The sequence below is a fragment of the Chiloscyllium punctatum genome, chromosome 5 (assembly GCF_047496795.1).
Source record: "Chiloscyllium punctatum isolate Juve2018m chromosome 5, sChiPun1.3, whole genome shotgun sequence".
Taxonomy (NCBI): domain Eukaryota; kingdom Metazoa; phylum Chordata; class Chondrichthyes; order Orectolobiformes; family Hemiscylliidae; genus Chiloscyllium; species Chiloscyllium punctatum.
This window is the reverse complement of record NC_092743.1, coordinates 14,392,430-14,414,869: the sequence shown is the minus strand read 5'-3', so window position 1 is coordinate 14,414,869 and position 22,440 is coordinate 14,392,430. Positions and strand designations below refer to the sequence as shown.

The 22,440-nt window shown below is 42.0% G+C and overlaps 1 protein-coding gene across 3 annotated transcripts in view; it reads right to left on the bottom strand.

Annotated features, from left to right (window-relative positions):
* The window catches only part of LOC140476890 (melanocortin receptor 5-like), a 101,126-nt gene that overhangs the window by 6,995 nt on the left and 71,691 nt on the right, over positions 1 to 22,440 (bottom strand). The window contains exon 2 of one of the 3 annotated variants that reach the window (XM_072569784.1): positions 20,491 to 20,560. The exons of 1 other annotated variant lie outside the window; for it this stretch is intronic. The gene's annotated coding sequence lies outside the window, so the exon portion shown is untranslated. Of the gene's footprint in view, positions 1 to 4,716; positions 4,781 to 20,490; positions 20,561 to 22,440 lie in introns of those variants that run through there. One more of the 3 variants, XM_072569787.1, reaches the window with a different exon arrangement.

Sequence of the window (22,440 nt, the reverse complement as noted above, 5' to 3'; positions counted from 1 at the left end):
TTCAATAGTTGAAGAAAAAGTTTGCAACAGTGGAACAGATGAAAAAAAAATCAAAGAATGACTCTAGAATGAAGTTCTAGTAGGTTTCAGAAAAGGCTAAATTGGATGGGTTCTTTTATCTGGCTGAAGGGTGACCTCATTAACATCTTTAAGGTATAAAGATGTCCTGGAAAGGAGGAAAGGAAGCAAGGGGGAACAGTGCGAAAACAAATGCAGGAAATGCTGCAGAAACTCAGCATCTGTGTAGAGAGAAGCAGAGTTAATGTTTCAAGTCCAATATGACTTCTCTTCAGAACTGGAGTAGCGATGGTTTTGATTAAGGAGAGCTTCGCAGTGCTGGAGAAAGATTTTTCAGAGAGGTGGTGTGGGATTCCCATGTCAAATAGAGGAATTTGGAATGGCATCAGAGGGCATGATAGGCCACAGGAGGAGGGTATTGACTGTGACCAACACTGCACCTTCCACGGGGGAATGGAAAGGATCTGGGTAGTGTGGAGGTGTGGATGGTGTGAGTATGGATAATTGTGGGGTTTTCGGTTAGTGCAGACATCATTCTGGCATGCTATGCTCTGCATATTTGGTGTGGGCAATGAGGTGATATGCTTGATGCTGAGGAAGGGCAGGAATGGGTAGTTTTCTCAGGAGGAGGAGGACATTGAGGAGGAAGAAGAAGGTGATATTGTCCATGTGTTGGGTGCTACCAACCAGACAGAACCTGACTGACACTCAGTTTCAACAGAAGAATGGTAAGGTTGTAGTACATGAGCGGTGACTGTAATCTTCGGTTGTGATCTCGTTGGCTTTGTTGGGGGCCAATATCAACCTCTGTTGCTTTTGCTTTCTAGAAATGAAAGTCTTTACCTTTGTCTGAGTGTTTGCTGTCCATGATTCGAGAGAGTGTTAGCCATGACAACAAGGTGTCGCAAGCAAAGCGGCTCTGTGACTGCCGTGCTATTATACTGAGGCTCAATACCAGCTTGAGGGCCCATACCAGATTGAGAAGCAATCTGAGATTGAGGGGGAATGTCAGATTGAGGGGCAACTCCAGATCGAGGAGCAAGATTAAGGGGCAATGTTAGATTGAGGGGTATAACCAGATTGAGGGGCCATGCCAGATTGCTGTTGCTTACCCAGGTACACATTCAAAAATGGCACAGTCACAAGGAGGGCTGAACATTCAGCAGATATCTGCTGAGTGGCGAGTTGCTCTGTGAACAGTGTGGGGTAAGATGGAGTGGAAATCAGACGTGAGAGATGCTATAGGCGCAGGGGAAGTAATTAATGAGGCGAATTTGGTAAGATGCAGCAAGAGAATTCATGAGGCCTGCAATGTAAACCCTCCTAAAAGTCCCAATATAACTCAGATTTGGAGAGTGGGAGATTCAAAGCTAGAACAGTACTGTTTTTGCCATTAGTGTGTGACAGTGTGGGACAGTAGACAGCTGCAACTGGGAAACATCTGGTTTCTTTTGTATGCGGGTGGAGAGAATTCTCCAGAAAATGTTGTACTGTTGGGCAAAGCTTCTGACAAACTGAGATTATCTAATGCATTTACTGTGGGTGTAATTTGGAACATCAAAGCTTGTGAAAGGGTTATATTTCAGGGTGGAGTAACTCTGTTTCTGTCTGATGAATGAGCCAAAAACATTGCTTTCCTTCAAGGTACAAGTCAGGCTCAAAGCTTATGCTAGTATAAACATGCACTTATCTCGAAAGAGTTTGCAAAACCATAATGAATTAATACAAGGTATTCATGCAAGCTGTTTACCTATTCCATTATATAGAATGAATTTATATGATAACGTTAGTCTATGGGTCTTGTAGGAGTAATATCAAAGTTGCTTATTTATGATGTTGATGTCAAGCGAATTAAGTATCTAGCAGGATTTAAAATCATATTATCTCAAAGTGGTAGAATTCATTTGCAACCTTGCTCCAGAAAGCATTGTTTTAACTAAACATGCATGCAAAAGAGTCGATAGTTTAGATTAATAACAATGTGTTGAAAATAACCAGAAACAAATTGGACCTGCCTACGTGAAATTTGCCTGCTGACTCTAACCCACAGCTGTTAAAACAGATTCAGCCATTCCAAATGAACAGTTAAACAAAACCAGCTATTGCTTTAAACCCAAACACAATATTGGGAGCCCAAGTAGGCCATCTAAGGCCAATTGAGACTGCCTCACTCTTTAAAAAGATTATTATTGACCTTCAAACTCATCTCCACTCTTTGACCTGCCCACTCTAAGCTTTAATTTCCTTAGTATCCAAACCTCTATTGATCTGAACTTTGAATGTATTCTGTGGGGTAATCATTTCCAAAGATTTGAAAGCATTTGAGTGAAAAAAAAATTCTCTCCACCTCAATCTTAAATGGCTAACCCTTTACCCTGACACTGTGTGTTCCTGGCACTCAAGCTTGGGAAAAGCCCTTTCGATATCTATTCTGTCAAGTTCTCAGAGATATTTCTGTCTTTCATTCTTTCAAACTCTAGAGAATGTAATAGATCCAATTCTACTCAGTATCTGCTCAGGGTGTTATGTTCCCATCTGATGTTAGGGGCATGGATAGGATAAATAGACAAGACCTTCTCCCTGGGGTGGGGGAGTCCAGAACTAGACGGCATGGGTTTAGAGTGGGAGGGGAAAGATATGAAAGAGACCTACAGGGCAACTTTTTCACGCAGAGGTTGGTGTTTATATGGATGAGCTGCCAGAGGAAGTGGTGGAGGCTGCTAAAATGACAACATTGAAAAGGCATCTGGATAGGTATATGAATAGGAAGGGTTTGGAGGGGTATGGGCCAAGTGCTGGAAAATGGGACTAGATTAGGTGAGGATATCTGGTCAGCATGGACGAGTTGGACCAACTGTTTCCATGCTGTACATTTCTATGACTTTATGACTCTAAGTCAAATCCCGTACTGAAATCTGGCTTGATAGATCTTTTTAAAATTCTGGTTTAATGAGATGGTCGTTCACTGAAACACAGCATGCAACACTGCAAAATCTGTTACAATAATAAAAGAGAAATTCATCATGTCACAGAAATGAAGATGAAATAGAATAAACTAAATTATTTACATAAGATTTCAAAACACACAGTAAAATACAACCCTACTAATTCCAATAGAATTCCTTTAAAGAACTCACATCAGAAATAATTCCCTTCTGAATTCGGAGGAAGGGTCACTCAATCCAAAACATTAACTCTGTTTTTTTCAGAGATGTTGCCAGAACTGCTGAGTTTCTCCAGCAACGTCTATTTTTGTCTCCCATCTCCATCACATCTCTAGTACTTAATTTAACTGTGGCTGCATTTTTCAGTCTTGAGGATCTGATATGCTCTTCCGTGAGTTTTCATGTAACAGACCTTATATTTCCTCAGCTTCAAAATCCCTTCAGGGCTTTGACTTAACACTTCTGGTCTGGAACTTTCAAACTGAACTATTTCCTCTGAATCTATTTCTAACGGCTCAAACCTATCCCCTTTCTTCAGAAGCATTAAGAATATACATTAAAAATTCCAGATCCTTCTATCGGTAACTGTGGGAAAAATATCTTCGACCCCGCTCACCCACAGCATGGCCACATAAATCACACAGATGTTGGCCTGCAAAACACAGAAATCAAGCCTGCCAACACATGCCGAAAGCACCCAGAGTGCCCTAGTCTTGGCCAAACAGGCTAACATAGAAACCAGACATTGCCAAGCTATCCCCAGACCACAGAATACACTTCTTAAACAGCTTTTGTAATCAGCTCCCAGCCCCAATTAGCACTGTGCTCCCAATAGAGTGGTGCTAGAAAAGCACAGCTGGTCAGGCAGCATCCGAGGAGTAGAATAGAGCTATTCCTGATGAAAGGCTTTTGCCTGCTCCTTGGATGCTGCCTGAACTGCTGTGCTTTTCCAGCACCACTCTAATGTAGACTCTGGTTTCCAGCATCTGCAGTCCTTGGTTTTACCCTGTGCTCCCAATACCCCAAGGGCAGGCTCCTTTCCCATTGAAACCGATACCACATAAACAAAGAGGTAGACTAAGAGGGCCTGGAAGACTTTGCTCGCAGGAGGAACACAATGGACGTATCTGAATGTCGGGTGAAGGGACAATTACACATAATCGCACGGACAGGAAATACAATGAAGAATCCTCCAGAAAACATTCTCACCCACTCACGGAGATGGCTGGACTCTCTTGTGTCAATTACAAATGAATTGGTCCTGTCGGACGCTTGATTAACTTCCATTCAGTTTATTCTTATTTTAATCTCTTTACAATTTTCATCATTATGCTGTAACTGCTTTACAATTATCACCTTTGGTGTTGTACCCCTGTGAAGCATGCCTGCATTTTCTGTTTTGGGAAGAGCATTCTAGCCATCTGTGCAGAGAATCAGTTCTGTGTCAGCCTGGTCAATTTCACTTCCATGATATGCTTTGTTTAATTAAATTGCGAGTTAATTTCACCGCAATCCTCTTTTGTGGACTCAATTTCTCCAACAGTAGCCTAACGTACAAATGTTTACTCTGTTTATTTATAAAACTCACTCAACGTGATACCTCATTATTATTCTGGATGTCTTTCTTTCACAGTGTGTTTTAAAAGAGATCACCAAGCTACGTATATGTAAGTTGATTATTGAATTCTTTCATAGACTATTTCATTATCTAAATGCTTAAATATTAGCATTAAATTATGAATAAATCACACACCTTACAGCACAACATGATGAACCTCTTTCTTCAGGAATTAGTCTTGCATTTTTCTTTTACAATCTTCCTAGATAGTAGATTGGAATATTTTCTTATATTAACAGCTCTATAGAAATATAAATTATTGTGGTATTCAATTTGTAAGATCAAATCTGGTCAATATCTGCTTTACTGTCAGACAGTCAATGGCAAATATCAATTGTTCCCCAGTGTGGTATTATTAAATAAATTACCAACAAAATCATTAGTCCCTCCTGGCAGACATATTCATCCTGATAAACATTCTGTAACATTAGTGAAACATGTACAACTGAACAAGCAGAAGCTCTATGCTATAAATCACAACTCCTCTTTTAAATTAAGCCTTTGTAAACAACAAGAGTGCAGCAAGAATTTAGAAATGGAAGTTCATTTCTTACTTATGGGAATATAATGAGGTTTCAACATTTTATTTGCTACATTTGTTGTAACAGCCAACACAATTGCCCAATAAGGACAGGGTTTGTTTGCCATTACCTTCTTAAGGCTGTTATGTAACCTTGAAAACTTTGATGTTAAGCCCAGCCACCTCATAATTATTTTAAAATAGTGAGTTAGCTTTAAGAAGGTAAAAACAATGACTGCAGATGCTGAAAACCAAATACTGGATTAGTGGTGCTGGAAGAGCACAGCAGTTCAGGCAGCATCCAACGAGCAGCGAAATCAAAGTTTCGGGCAAAAGCCCTTCATCAGGAATAAAGGCAGTGAGCTTGAAGCATGGAGAGATAAGCAAGAGGAGGGTGGGGGTGGGGAGAGAGTAGCATAGAGTACAATGGGTGAGTGGGGGAGGAGATGAAGGTGATAGGTCAAGGAGGAAAGGGTGGAGTGGATAGGTGGAAAAGAAGATAGGCAGGTCGGACAAGTCAAGGAGACAGTAACTGAGCTGGAAGTTTGAAACTAGGATGAGGTGGGGGAAGGGGAAATGAGGAAGCTGTTGAAGTCCACATTGATGCCCTGGGGTTGAAGTGTTCCGAGGCGGAAGATGAGGCGTTCTTCCTCCAGGCGTCTGGTGGTGAGGGAGCGGTGGTGAAGGAGGCCCAGGACCTCCATGTCCTCGGCAGAGTGGGAGGGGGAGTTGAAATGTTGGGCCACGGGGCGGTTTGGTTGATTGGTGCGGGTGTCTCGGATTGGGGAGACTGGGTGCCTCCTAGCAGAGCGCTTTAGGGAACTTCTCCGAGACACCCGCACCAATCAACCAAACCGCCCCGTGGCCCAACATTTCAACTCCCCCTCCCACTCTGCTGAGGACATGGAGGTCCTGGGCCTCCTTCACTGCCGCTCCCTCACCACCAGACGCCTGGAGGAAGAACGCCTCATCTTCCGCCTCGGAACACTTCAACCCCAGGGCATCAATGTGGACTTCAACAGCTTCCTCATTTCCCCTTCCCCCACCTCATCCTAGTTTCAAACTTCCAGCTCAGTAACTGTCCCCATGACTTGTCCGGACTTGTCCTACCTGCCTATCTTCTTTTCCACCTATCCACTCCACCCTCTCCTCCTTGACCTATCACCTTCATCTCCTCCCCCACTCACCCATTGTACTCTATGCTACTCTCTCCCCACCCCCACCCTCCTCTAGCTTATCTCTCCATGCTTCAGGCTCACTGCCTTTATTCCTGATGAAGGGCTTTTGCCCGAAACTTTGATTTCGCTGCTCATTGGATGCTGCCTGAACTGCTGTGCTCTTCCAGCACCACTAATCCAGTAGTTAGCTTTAAGATCCTAGCAAAGTCTGCATGATTAATTGTAGAAACAGAATGTAAATGTAGGATAGTAGGTTAACTAACTCCATTAAAACTGAGGAGAATGGAAATAAAGAACTACCTTCTTCAACAGCCCATGATCTCCACAATCTCTTCAAGAATTACTCAATTTTTCACCGTCTCTACTTCTCTGCTCTCTATCTCTTCCTGCCTCCTCTTCAGTTTCCTATAATATAACCTTTTTACTTTTTGCTGAAGGCAATTTATTGCCCATTCCTAATTGCCTTGTAGTTAGCTGTGTTGAGTTGTCTTCTTATGTGTATCACATGTATATACCGACCTTGTCTTCTAAGTGGTCGATGTCACAGGTTAGAAGGTGCTGCCAATGAAATGTCAGAGATCCATGCTGTGCATTTTGCAGCTGGTACGCTCTACACATTGCTGCCAGTGGAGGGAGTGAATTTTGAAAATGGTGGATGTGGTGCAAATCAAATGGACTGCTTTGTCCTGGGTGGTGTCAAGTTTCATGTCGCCATTGTGTTTATGTGGCAAGTCCATTTGAGTTTCTGGTCAATGGTAACTCTAAGGGTGTTGATAGTGGGGGATGGTAATATCACTGAATAACAAAGGTAGTAGTTAAATTGTCTCCTAATGGTGATGGTCATTGCTTGGCATTTGTGTGGTGCAAGTGTTGCTTGGTACTGGTCAGATATTGACCAGATCTTATTGCATTTGAATGTAGACTACTAGAGTATCTGAGGAGTCATGAAAGGGGCTGAAAATTGTGCAATCATCAGTGAACATTCCCACTTCTGACCTTATGATGGAAGGAAGGTAATTGATGAAGCAGCTGAACATGGTTGGGCCTAGGACACTACCCTGAGGAACTCCTGCAGAGATGTCCTGGAGCTGAAATGACTGATCTCGAACTACTACAGTCACCTTCCAATGGCTTCAATCAGTGGGGAGGTTGTCCCCTGTTTCCCATTGATTCTAGTTTTGTGAGGGATCCTTGATGTCACACTCGGTAGAATGCACAACGATGCTTCTTCTTCCTCAGGAGGCTAAGGAAATTCAGCATATCCATAGGACTCTCACTAACATTTATAGATGCCCTTTAGAAAGCTTTCTATCTGAATGCATCATGGCTTGGGACAACTGGATTGTAAGAAACTACAGAAGGTTGTGAACACAGTGGGGGCTTGATTATCAAGTACCTTCCCAATTGGATTATGACAGCAGAAACAAGCCCAGTCTGTCCAACCTTTCCTTACAATTTAACCCACTCATTCTAGGTACCAATCTGGTAACCTTCCTCTGAATTTATATCTATGCTTAAATAAGGAGATCAAACTCTATTTGAGATAACACTAATGCCCCATATAACTGATGCATACCATCCTTTTATGTTCAATTCTTGTTGTAGTGAAGGGTGCATCCATTAGCTTTCTTAATGACTCGTTGGACTTGTGCACCATCTGTTCGTGACTCATGCAAGAATGACTAAATCTCTTTATCAGTGTTCCCTGCAAATATTTCAATGGTTGTGTGCGTGCGGCAGTGATATCAGAGCTGGAAATCAATGCCGCAAATACAATGTTGAAACCGATTGCCGTACACTGAGCTGGGAGGATGTATGGTTTAGCAGGAGCATTGCTTGCCTCACCTTGGAATTCTGCAGACAGACGTCACTTAGCCATTATTCCAATTATTTTATTTTTTTCTGCCATGGTGAAAAATTACATCTTTTCCCATGTTACATGCCATCTGCAAGATTCTTCCCTCGTCAGTCAACCTATCTATATCCTTCTGCAATCTCCTCATGTCGTCTTCACAACCTACCATCTTATATTTGAATCACCTGCAAATTTAGCAACCATGTTTTCATTCTCTTCATCGAAGTCATTGTTATAAATTGTAAAAAGCTGAGCTCCCAACAAAGACATCTCCATGACTCAGAATCACAGCATCAGACAGTACAAAAGAGGCTCTCCAGCCCATTGAGTCTACACTACAAAAAATAGACTGAATCTACACTTGTTCCACTTCCCTGTACCAGGCCAGGACCTTTAAAGATTTCACACATAGAATATAGAACATTACAGCGCAGTGCAGGTCCTTTGGCTCTTGATGTTGCGCCGACCTGTGAAATTAATCTGATGCCCATCTAACCTACACCATTCCATCATTATCCATCTGTATGCCCAATGCCTATTTAAATGCCCTTAACGTTGATGAGTCTACTACTGTTGCAGACAGGCCGTTCCAAGCCCCTACTAATCTCTAAGTGAAGAAACAACCCTTGATATCTGTCCTAAATCTATCACACCTCAATTTAAAGCTATGTTACCTCACTTTAGCCTTCACCATCCAAGGAAAAAGGCTCTCACTGTCCACCCTATCTAACCCTCTGATTATCTTATATTCTCGATTAAGTCACCTCTCAACCTTCTTCTCTCCAGCGGAAACAGCCTCAGTTCCATCAGCCTTTCCTCATAAGACCTTCCTTCCATATCAGGCAACATCCTAGTAAATCTCCTCTGAACCTTTTCCAAAGCTTCCGCATCCTTCCTATAATGCAGTGACCAGAACAGTACACAATACTTCAGGTGCGGCCTTACTAGTGTCTTGTACAGCTGAAGCTCAGAAACTCAATCCCCCTACCATTAAACAGCAACACACTGTACGCCTTCTTAACAACCCTATCACCCTGCACAGCACGGAAACAGACCCTTTGGTCCAACTCATCCATGCCGACCAGATATCCTAAATTAATCTACTCCCATTTGCCAGCACTTGGCCCATATCCCTCTAAACCCTTCCTATTTATATACCCATCCAGATGCCTTTTAAATATTGTAATTGTACCAGCCTCCATCACTTCCTCTGGCAGCTCATTCCATACGCGTACCACCCTCTGCGTGAAAAGGTTGCCCCTTAGGTCCCTTTAAATCCTTCCCCTCTCACCCTAAAAGTATGCTCTTTAGTTCTGACTCCTCTGTCCTGGGGAAAAGACCTTGTCTATTTACCCTGTCCATGCCCCTCATGATTTTATAAACCTCAATAAGGTCATCCCTCAGCCTCTGATGCTCCAGGAAAATAGCCCCAACATATTGAGCCCCTCCCTATAGTTCAAACCCTCCAACCCTGGAAACATCCTTGTAAATCTTTTCAGAACCCTTTCAAGTTTCACCACATATTTCCTATAACAGGGAGACCAGAACTGCACGCAATATTCCAAAAATGGTCTAACCAATGCCCTGTAGAGCCACAACGTGACCTCCCAACTCCTACACTCAATGCTCTGACCAGCAAGCATGCCAAACACCTTCTTCATTATCCTATCTACCCGTGACTCCACTTTCAAGGAAATATGAAACTGCACTCCAAGGTCTCTTTGTTCAACACTTGTGTGAACAGAACTTTAGGACAAAAATTTTTGAAAATGTCTTCAACCACACATTGGGTTTCAGTTGTTTTAGAACTGGCTAACAGCACACAGCGCAGAACTCAATGGCATGCAATCACACACTAGATAGTCAAACAATTCACTGTGACATTCCTTCCTTTCATAAATATAAAGACCTTATTTTGAAATGAACCATCGTGAGGAACAAACTGTATGTATGATTTGGAGGTGCCGGTATTGGACAGGGGTGGACAAAGTTGAAAATCACACAACACCAGGTTATAGTTCAACAGATTTATTTGAAAGCACTAGCTTTCAGAGTGCTGCACTTTCATCAGGTGATTGTGGAATATAAGATGGTAAGGCACAGAATTTATAGCAAAAGTTTACTGTGTGATGCAACTGAAATTACATATTTAAAAAGACCTGGATTGTTTATTAAGTTCTCATCTTTTAGAAAGGGTATGTTGGTTTCAGTTCTTTCATGTATAAGTCACTGTCTGTCTCCTGTGGAGATCATTATAGTTTCTCGCTGTGGCACGTCAGAACTGGTGGTCGATGAGTTGAGCATCATGCCCCGTTCAGCCATCGATCGCCAGCTCCAATGTGCCACAGCGAGATACCATAATGAACTCCTCAGGAGACAGACACGAGTTGAAACTGACAAGGTACTCTTCGTTGTCCAGTACTTCCCAGGAGCTGAAAAACCACAGCACGTTCTTCGAAGCCTGCAATACATTATCAACAAGGATGAGTACCTCACCAAGACCTTCCCCACACCTTCACTTCTTGCCTTTAAATAGCCACCAAACCTCAAATAGATCACTGTTTGTAGTAAACTTCCCGGCTTTCAGGACAACACCATACAACTCTGTCACGGCAGATGCTGCAGGATATATCAGAGTGTCAACATGGATGCCACCATTACACATGGGGACACCACCCACCATATACATGGCAGGTACTCATGTGACTCAGCCAACGTTGTCTATCTCATACAACTGTGTACTCCACAACCACCTGATGAAGAAGCGACGCTCCGAAAGCTAGTGCTTCCAATTAAACCTGTTGGACTATAACGTGGTGTGGTATGATTTTTAACATTGTATCTCATATGCTGCAGGCAAGAATGCCCTGAGGCATGTACAAGACCGAGCAGAGGCTGGGCAAAGGATGAATGGACACCACACAACAAACACCATCCAGGATTGTTCCCTCCTAGCTGGAGAACATTTCAACGGTCTGCGACGTTCACCCTTGGAACTTTGGGTGACCATCCTCCAAGGTGGAGTTTGGGACAGGCAACAACACGAAGTGGCTGCGCAGAGGCTGATAGCCAAGTTCAGTACCCATGGGGATGGCTTCAACTGGGACCTTGGGTTCATGTCACACTACTGGTGAACCCACTGCACTAAACACACACACACATACACACACATACAGACCTATACACTCATGCAGATCCTCTCTCATGCAAAACCTCTGTCTCATATGCACACACACACTCCCACGCTCACACCCACGCATGCATTCTCTCACAGACGCATACCCTTTTACACTCACACTCGTACACATACACACGTACACATACTCTCTCACAGACACTCATACCCCCCTGCACACACACACATATATATGTTTGTGGAGTGAATTTGTACTTGCCAAATTACATTTTATTTTGCTCAAAAACTGCATGAATTCATGTAAACTTCTGTTAATCCCATTCTTAGATTGGAATCAGTCTGATCATTGGGCCACAGACAGCCTCACACAGGGCGCCTCACACCTTCAATGCATTATCTGGGCTGGCATGGCACCTATTGTTAAAGTTCACTTGGGAATGTAACTTTAACAATGTTCTGGGATTTACATATGAAAGAACTGAAACCAACATGGCCATTGATTTACCAAATAATCCAGGTCTTTTTCAATGTATAATTTCAGTTACATGACACTGTAAACATTTGCTATAAATTCTGTGTCTTGCAATCTAATACTCTACAATCATCTGATGGAGGAGCAACACTCTGAAAGCTAGTGCTTCCAAATAAATCTTTTGGACTATAACCTAGAACTGTATGCACATTGAGACATCACTCAGAGCTTCAGCATTTCCTCTAAGCACTGAAATATGTAGACTTTGAGATTTGAAGGTTGTTGGTGATTGTGCTGAGATTTATGAACTCACTCATAATGCATTTGAGCTCTACCTACAGCACATGGACTGCCGTGGTTCAGAAAGGCAACTCGCCTCTGCCTTCTCAAGGGCAACTAGGGATGTCTCACGAGTGGATGGGATGAACATGGATCTGTGTTCCCTAACCTCAGTGAAAAAGATGATCATCAGGGGAGGGAATACTTCCCCACAATCACTGCAGCTGAAGTATCCTGGCCTGCTCACTATCAAGAGTAACACTATGTTGTTGTTCAACAATTACTTGATCAGTGCTTTGGGCCTGATAGGGATGATCTGAATTTGTGGCCACGATCTACACCCTTTATTAAAACCCAAGCTCCAACTTCTAATCCTGGTTTCCTTGCACATATTCACTTTTGTTTTCCTTCTTGCTGAGTGATTCCTTCTGCTTTCACTCCGAGATTCACATTGAATTGTGGTGATGGCTGAAGAATGGTCAATGTCTCGTGAAATTTATGACGAACCCTAAACTTGGTCAGTGTCGCTCCTATCAGAGAGTGTGGGATAGACCCCTAAGTAAGATGTGGGGCCTCCATCCCCACCCCCATTAACCCATTCTACTCTTTGCTCCCTTCCCCCACCCTCCTCCCTACCTATCACCTCCTTCCCCACCCCCATTCATCTATTGCACTCTAAGCTACTTTCTCCCCACCCCCACTCCCCTCTCATTTATCTCTCCACCCTGCAGGCATCCTGCCTCTATTCCTGATGAAGGGCTTTTGCCCGAAACGTCGATTTTCCTGTTCCTTGGATGCTGCCTGACCTCCTGTGCTTTTCCAGCACCACTCTAATCTAGACCCTTAGTAAGATATAACCAGCTCTAAGAATGGCCTTTATCAGCCTGCTGAATTGGTAAATGCTATCGTTCTACTGCAGACTGTATGGCAAGTGAGATTATGGTGAAACCAATAACTTGCTAGAACTGACTGAAAACAAACTGTTGCCTTCGTCTCCAGTAATCTCCACTTTGTGAACACCTCGACGAGAATGTCAATGACTGATGTGATGCCTGTGGAATTGGTTTGAAAGATTTCCAGCTATTTTGCTACATAGACTGAAGACGTATAATGAAAAATGAGTCCCAGATTTTCTGATAGTCAGAGAGTCACTATTCCAATGTAGATGGGAAATATTCATGGAGACCCCGTGGAATTCTGATGCAGAGAAGGAATTGCTGGGAAGTTGAATTTTTAACTGGGCAATTCCTCTGCACCTGGAAACCCCTGAAAGTCTCCATTTTGATTGGAGGGTTCTGATGAAATTAAGGACAATAGTTACTCAGGAAAATGATTTGGAGATGCCGGTGTTGGACTGGGGTGACAAAGTTAAAAATCACACAACAACCAGGATAGAGTCCCAACAGGTTTGTTTGGAAGCACTAGCTTTCGGAGTGCTGCTCCTTCATCAGGTGGTTGAGGAAGCAGTGCTTTGAAAGCTAGTGCTTCCAAATAAACCAATTGGACTAAAACCTTGTGTTGTGTAATTTTTAACTTTACTCAGGAAAAGTTAGATTATTAAATACACAGTCTGACTCCTGAGTAACTGTCGAAAAGACCCTACATTTACCTCAAAAGGTCCCAAATGTACCTCCCTCCAGGCACCTGACAACCCCAAGACATGACACTTCTATCCCCTCCACTCCAGCACCAAAACACCTTTGACTGCTACATACCTGACTCTTCTCAGTATGAAGAGATTGCTAAGCCTGTTTGTAAAATGCTACACAAAGATGCATCACGGGCATAGATCATTGCACTGCAAATAGCAATTAACACATTAACATGAAGATACGGACATGGGAACATAGGAACTTGGAGCAGCAGTAAGCCACTCTGCCCTTGAGCCTGCTCCACATTCAATAAGATCACGGCTCATCTGACTATTCTACATTCCCATCTGCACTCCACTTTTACTTATGAAGAACCTATCTACTGCTGCCTTAAATATAATCACAGACCCTGCTTCCACTGCCTTTTGAGAGTTCTAAAGACTCAACATTCTCTGTAAGAAGAAATTTCTTCTCATCTATGACCAAAACAGGCAACAGCTTGTTTTTAGATCATGACCCGCGAGTTCTAGATTATCTTGACCTCCTCTGGTTGAGCTTGTTGCTCAGTATTGGTACTTTACTGATAAGAGTCATGTGGTGCAGCAACAGTGACACTAACTCGCAGCCATAAGGTCAGGGTTTACATTCTACCTCAGCAAGCTATGGTTATGAGGTGTGTCTTCACAAATCCAAGCAAGTTAATTGTCATTTTCTAAGATACGACAGTACCAATGTTAATGAAGAGTGACACTGAGCCAATTGAGATTTCCACTGTGTGATCACCACTGGGTGGCACAGTGGTTAGCACTGCTGCCTCACAGCGCCTGAGACCCGGGTTCAATTCCTGCCTCAGGCGACTGACTGTGTGGAGTTTGCACGTTCTCCCCGTGTCTGCGTGGGTTTCCACCGGGTGCTCCGGTTTCCTCCCACAGCACCAAAGATGTGCAGGTCAGGTGAATTGGCCATGCTAAATTCCCCGTAGTGTTAGGTAAGGGGCAGATGTAGGGGTATGGGTGGGTTGCGCTTTGGCGGGGCGGTGTGGACTTGTTGGGCCGAAGGGCCTGTTTCCACACAGTAAGCAATCTAATCTAATCCCTAAAATGATCTGGTGCTTCGTCGTCTGGAGTAGACGATGATTGCATTTGGAATAAATGAATAGTTGTGAGTTACTTGAGTTCTGGATGTTACTTGAGTATTTGCATCCAAATGAGTTTAATACATACTTGTTAACAATTAAATTGTTAAAAACTAAAATTGAAGATGTTAAGAACAATATGTAACTTTAAGTTTAATTTATACTTGATTTGCTAAGAAGGCGAAGGCAGTGGTTAGCCATTTTTAGAGTTTTGTTTAGGTGCTTGAGACGTGATATCAAAAAACATAGAAGTATGTTTTATTTATATGCTTTATAATGAGACTATTTTGCCTTTATTTGAAGAGTTGGGACAAAGAGGGTGTTATAAGATCAGTGCATTACTGATAAAAGGGAGAAAAGGAGGATCATAAGCACAGTGCTGTTGTCTAGTGACAACCAACAGACAGAGAAACAGAATATTAAAAGTCACTGGTTCTGTCATCATGCACTCTGGAAACTGAGTTCGGAAGCTCACATGCTTTTTCCGAGGCCAAAATTTAATATTGAGTTTTTCAGTTGCAGTTGTTTTTTCAAGTGTCTCAGGGAGAGATAGCAGACCAACAGAAAAGGTATTGAGAGACTGACAGAAGGAAGACTAGTTAAGACATAGGAGCAGATGTAGGCATTCCCCAATGTAAGAAAGGTCACATTTGATGAGTATCATTTATGACAATAGAAGGAGAGAACAGAGTACATTACCTAACATCTTATCCACAAAGTACATTCATAGTAAATCATTGCTAATAGTAGGCAAGGACATTTTAAAGGCACATCTCTGTTCATTATTTTAAAAGTAGGAAGAACATTTTAATAAGTCTATTGGAGTCTTGGGATGAGATTGCTATCAGTGTGTGCAATTCTCTGTTGAAATAATTCACTCTAATTTCTAGCCTTCTGTTGCATCCTCTTATCTCATACAGCGAATGCATTCTACTCAATCACTTACTCACATATCTCTGGGTGGAAGAGCCTTTTGTTCATCGAGTGCAAGTCAGAAATCCTTTCAGCATGGAAAGAGGGAGGAGGAACATTTTCAGGTGGAATTTTTTTCAGTTTATAAGGCAGAGAAATTTTTTTGAGACATGAGAATTTTGTTAAATTTTTAATCCTAGTGAGATGAAAAAAAGCATTAAAACACACATACACACACACACACACACACACACACACACACACACCATATGCACGTACTCGAACACATGGTGACACACAGAGACACACATAGATGTATGTGCAGGCACAGACATAGACACACACAGATGCACAGACACAGATATAGACACACGTAGACACACACACACATGAATTTCTCTTCCTTCCCTTATTGTTCTCAGTTTCTTATGGATGAGAGAAACTGGAACATAATGAGAGAAACTGTAGGCACAAAGATTTCTACTCATCTCGAGCTGAAGAAAGGGAAACTTATTGGTGGACACTGGATGCTCCTTCTCGATGTTTACCTGGGCATGGACAAGAAGGCAGAATATAGGCAAGTGGCCAGAGCAATCCCCAGTCTGGACCTGTAGATGATTACCTTTAGGACATAAGGATTAGGAGCAGGAGTTGGTCATTCAGACCCTCGAGTCTCCGCCACCGTTTCATATAATCATGGCTGATCTCATCCTAGACTCACCCCTACTTTATCAGGCCTAGGACAATTTCCAATCAGATGTTGAGGCATAACTGTACCAAAGGAGGCCATTCAGCCTATGGAGACCATGTTAGCTCTCTGTAGATGAGTGTAATTGGCCCATTCTCCAGCTCTCTCCCTGTACCTCTACAAATTTACTTCTCTCAAGTGACCATCCAATTTCCTTTTGAAGTCATTTATATCTCTTCTTCCACTGCCTCCCCTGGTAGTGAGCTCCAAGTCATTACCTCTCACTGCACAATGACTTTGCCTCTCAACCAAAAATTAGTTACTGATGGGCTACAACTTCTTGCATTCAGAACCTGTATGATATCTAGTTAGCAAATACTATTGCATGGTTGTAGCAGTAGAGGCATTATGCTGTCTCTGTGGTTACTGAAGGTCGCTGGACCCAAAAAGTTAACTCTTGTTTTCACTTCGCAGATATGGCCTCATAGAATCCCTAAGGTGTGAAAGCAGACCATTTGGACCATCAGGTCTGCACCGACCCTTTGAAGAGCATCCCACCCAGACTGACCCTCTCCACTCTATAACCCTGCATTTCCCATGGCTAATCCACTTAGCCTGCACATCCTTGAACAACTGAACCTGGCTGATCCACCTAACCTGCACAGGTTTGGACAGTGGGAGGAAACTGAAGCACCCAGATGGAAGCCACACAGACACGGGGAGAATGTGCAATCTCCACACAGTCAGTCACCCAAGGCTGGAATCTAACCCAGGTCCCTGGTGCTGTGAGGCAGTAGCACTAACCACTGAGTCACTGAGCACCAGACCTGTTGACCTTTTCCAGCAATTTCAGTTTTTGTCTCTGTGGTTAGCTGTCTTTAACACTCACCTTATTTTTATTTGATAGGTTTGTTTTCCATTGATTAGTCTTAAGGTATGTAGTTTGTTTTCCAGTTAGCTCACAACTGACAAAGTCAATTGTAACACTCCCAGAGAGAACTGCGTATTATGTTATTTCTAGCCATAATCCTAACCCTGGAATGGGATTGTCAGTTTTGCCAGTAAGATTCATTTAAAATGGGTGAAACTGCATGATTGTTTGCAATCACAAATCCTGTAAATCTAATTTGATTTCAGCTCCATTTTATTCTCCTCAGGCAAAGCTGTGCAAGGCACCTTCTAGCTTTGAAATAATTCTGATGGATTTAGACTCAAAACAAATTGCTCAGGTTGTATTATTGTAAATCTTGATCAGGATTTCCCTTGTCAATTCACATATATGGGCATTGATTTGAAAACACCAAATGGAGACTTGAAATGGGAAACTTGCCAAATCCAGCCAGTGGATTTAAGGCTTGACAAACTCGACGTATCTATTGGCTGAGATCTCATAAGTTGCACACAACTTTCCCACTTAGTGACAATGGGATTGAAAGAACGAGTTATATTTATTCTATACTTGGATGACCATAGGATGTTCCAAAGCACTTTGTAGCAAATCTGCTTAAGTTTAATTACTCTTCCATCAGGCAGAAGATACAGAACCAGAACATACGCACCAACAGGTTCAACTACTGTTTCTTCCTGCCTGTTATTGGACTGCTGTATGGACCTCTCTAACTTTAAATAATATTGTTCTTGCTCATGTTTATCTTGCTTTGCACATCTCCTGTGCAGCTGTAATCTCGTGTGCAGCGCTCTGTCTAAGCATTCTATGATCTGTATGTACTGTTCGCAAAACAAAGCTTTTCACTGTATTTATGTACATGTGACTACAATGAGTCAGATCAATTCAAATGTTGTTGTAATGCAGAATGCACAGTGTTCACATACAATTCACGTACAGCAGCAGGTCCTCACCAACAGAATGATTCAGTGATCGAATCAAACTGTGTGGCACCACATTATAGGAGCTAAAACAACTGGAAAGAAAACACATGTCCATGTGTATAGATCCCTGAAAGTTGCCACTGAGGTTGATGGGGTTGTTAAGAAGATGTACATGTGTTAGCTTTTATTGGTAGAGGGATTGAGTTTCAGAGCCATGAGGTCATGTTACAGCTGTACAAAACTCTGGTGCGGCCGCACTTGGAGTACTGCATACAATTCTGGTCGCCAGCTTATAGGAAGGATGTGGAAACATTGGAAAGGGTGCAGAGGAGATGTACCAGGATATTGTCTGATATGGAGGGAAGGTCTTATGAGGAAAGGCTGAAGGATTTGAGACTGTTTTCATTTGAGAGAAAAAGGTTGAGAGGTGACTTAATAGAGACATACAAGATGATCAGAGGATTAGATAGGGTAGACAATGAGAGCCTTTTGCCTCCGATGTTGATGGCTAGCATGAGGCAAGATAGCTTTAAATTGAGGGGTGATAGATATAGGACAGATATCAGAGGTAGGTTCTTTACTCAGAGAGTAGTAAGGGTGTGGAACACCCTGCCTGCAACAATAGTAGATACACCAACTTTAAGGGCATTTAAATGGTCATTGGATATACATATGGATGATAATGGAATAATGTAGGTTAGATCGGCTTCAGATTAGTTTCACATGTTGGTGCAACATCAAGGACTGAAGGACCTGTACTGCACTGTAATGTTCTATGATACTGGGGAATTCAGAACCAGAGGTCACAGTCTAACGATATGGCCAGTTACTACTGAGATGAGGAGGAACTTCATCACACACAGTGTGGTGAGCCTGTGGAATTCTCTACTTCAGAAAATGGTTGAGGCTAAAAGAATGAAGGTTTTCAAGAAGGAGTTAGATATAGTTCTTAAGGCTAAGGGGTATAGGGAAGCAGGAATAGGGAACTGATTTAATGCAAGTTGGACACAAAATAAACATAAGTGCAATGCAGCTTTCTGAGGGACAGTGAGAGCTTTTGTGATGGTGGAATGCTCACAGAACGCTCCAGTTCAACATGCTTTTAAATTATCTTCATGAACTTTCTCCAATGGGCTGAAGAACTACAATTGTCAGCATTCACAGGACGTGGGACTAGCCTCCCGTAAGTAATCAAACTTGCCTCATGGAGCAGTATGAACCATATACGTGGACACAAATGTTGCACCATTGCATGCATTCAATGTGCTCTCTAACTTTTGTTTGCTGTGCACATCTCATTGCATAGACCCTTTACGACTGCCTCCCAGTTTGTTCAGGGAGTGCATTTCTCACCTGTTAGCAGAATTGAAGTTAACATTTTGTCAAATCGTACAATTTTAAATCAACACTTAAACAGTTAACTGTCAGTCATCATCAGCCCATGTATTCTCCACGACTATACTACCGAATCTAATTCCACATCAATCAGCGCTATCATACTGCATAATTATTGTTTACCCTTTACTTTGTTTTTTTTTGCAAATTGTCTTGATAATTGTGAGATAAAAATTCATTGACAAGTGTGTTCTTTAAATTCACATATTTGTGAAAGGTCTGAAAAGGTTTTGATTTGAAAATCAATGAGCTTGAGGCAATGGATGTGAAATCAATCCCCAACCAATGTAATTGATTCTAAAATGGGTCTAGTCAGACTCCGAGTTGAATCTAATCGGCTAGCTAGCAGTTCAAGTAGGACTCCCAACTGATGCTTTCGGAAGAGAGAATCAAGAATGGGTAATAAATTGTCAGTGACACCCACCTCCTGAGAATGAATCAAAATGAATTCAAGTCTTTGCAAAAAGTAGTAAAAATTTGTGTTCAGAATGTAACTTTGTGCATTGATGTCGCAAGCATTTAGTTTTTCACCATTTCCTTTCGTTACCTTCACCTCTGCTGTTCTTGGAACTTTCGCAGGGACCTAAGTTACTGCAGGTCAGCATGGTTATGCTTCAGTTCCAGCAAAGATACATCTGCAAAACTGGAAACCGATGAGTATTTGTTTGAAAATTGGGAATTCTGGTGAGCTGTCATTTTAGTGGAGGCAGGGAAATAGATTTCAATATTGCTCGTCTGCCGTAGGAAATCATGGGCATATTTTCCAAAGAAACAAATTGGTGGAATCAGTTGCAAGGCTGTTTCTTGCTTTTGATTTTAGCAAACAGCACAGTAACAGGCTCTTTGACCTATTGAATTATGCCACTGTTGATATTGCACACAAAGGTCCTCCTAACACTTCATTTCACTTCACCTACCTATCTTTCTGTTCCTTTCTCCTCAGTGTGTTTATCAAGCTTCACCTTCAATACTTTTCTGGTTGATGACCTGAGAACAACAGTAGAAAATGGATATGAGAATACATAATGGACTTGTTCTGTTTTAGAAATTTATCTCCTGTTGTTGTTCTGCTGTTGTCTGTCAGAATTTAATTATTAACAAAACATCTGTTGCGTTTGCATTCAATTAATGTTATTGAAGTTTCCAGTAAATTCAGCAGGTGTATTCATGTCCAATTTGATCATCTACAGTCAATGTTTGTTTTCTCTGCACAAGCTCAGCTCTTGCTATTTTTATAACAACTTCCTCAACATTAGCTGCCATGTGGAAAATGGTAAATATTGGTTTTTGAGAAAAGGTGCAAAGGTCTGAATTCAGTGAAGATTTAAAGAATTGTCTCGAGCAGTACAGATCGAGAGAGACATTTTTACATTAGATTTTTAGATTATTTTTAGATTATGTTTCATTGTTCTAAAATCATTTAGCAGAGTGAGATTTCATTTTGAAGTTCATTAAAAGTGCCAGCATTTCAAAGGCAGTTTTTAGTCTATCTTTATATTTAATCATAGCGCGCCTGGAAGGAAGGAATAAAAAAATTGAAAATACTGTGACACAACTGAGTTTCATCTAATTTGTAATCATATAATTGATTTTTTAAAACTGTCTTTTTAAAAGTGAGGCTGTTTTCTTTAAATCTGCAATTCTTCAAATAAATTAATGGAACGTGAACAATTTTATCCCATTTGTATAATTGGAAATTGTTTTCATTCTTCTGGGAGTGGTTGCAAGTCCTATGGCATAGAGTCCCTGCAGTGTGGAAGCAGGCCATTCAGCCCATTGAGTCAACACTGACCCTCTGAAGAGCATTTCACCCTAACCCTCCACACAGGTGGTTGCACAAGAGTGGCATTGAACCCGGGTCCCATATCTGCCCCAAAGTGTTGCATTCAAAGTATAAAAACAATCAAATGTTGAGCTTGCTGGAAGTGCTTTCTGATGATTTCGAAATGTTGGCGATTGCATGATGCAGACTCATAATTTATCATTATCATTTGAAAATTGTGTTGTAAAGTAGACAGAAACATTTACAGCTTTAAGTTTAATTTGTGTTTATACATTGTGTGGGTTAAGAGGTGAGGGACTTGGTTTCATTTCTGAGTTTTGTGAGCAATGCAAGGATGTTTTTTGAAAATTTGTTTGCATGTGTTTAAGTGAGGCTTTAAGCCTTCGAAGACGGAAGGCGTTTACGATCTCTTGATTAGGTCGGATAGCCCTCATTAAAATGAGCATCTGTCCTACCTGCTGTATCCTATGTCAATGCTTCCTCTGCTTTTTTCCAAGCAAATATTTAAAAGACTGAACGGCTGGTTCAGTTCCTTTAATTGGTATCGCAAGCGACCCCTTATTAAACTGACTAAACTGCAGCTACCTCACAGACTGGGATATCAGATATTAGAAACTATCATGTAAGCTCGTTGTGACCTTATGTGAATGACTGGGCCCGGGGTGGGGGGGGGGGGGGGGGGGGGGGGGAGGACACCCTCACTCATTTTGGTTGGACTTCAAAGCATCTCAGACAAGATGCCTCCTTACCAGCCTGCTGTTTTTGAACAAAATGAGGACAGTAAAGTAACATTGCCATAGCTCAATAGTTATTAATACTGTTAAAGCGTGGAGGACAATGAGTCAGAGTGAGGACAATATTGCAAACATCATTTTTTACACCCATAGTTGGTATACTGGATTTTCAGCCAGGGATGATGGACTCGGGATATAAACTATGGGCAGCTAGGGACTTGTTTTGCCTGGGTGACTTATTCGAAGGGGGCGTACTGATGTCTTTTGACCAGTTGGCTGGGAAATGTGAGTTGCCCAGTAGGGACCTCTTCCGTTTCTTTCAAATTAGAAATTTCATACAAAAAAGACTA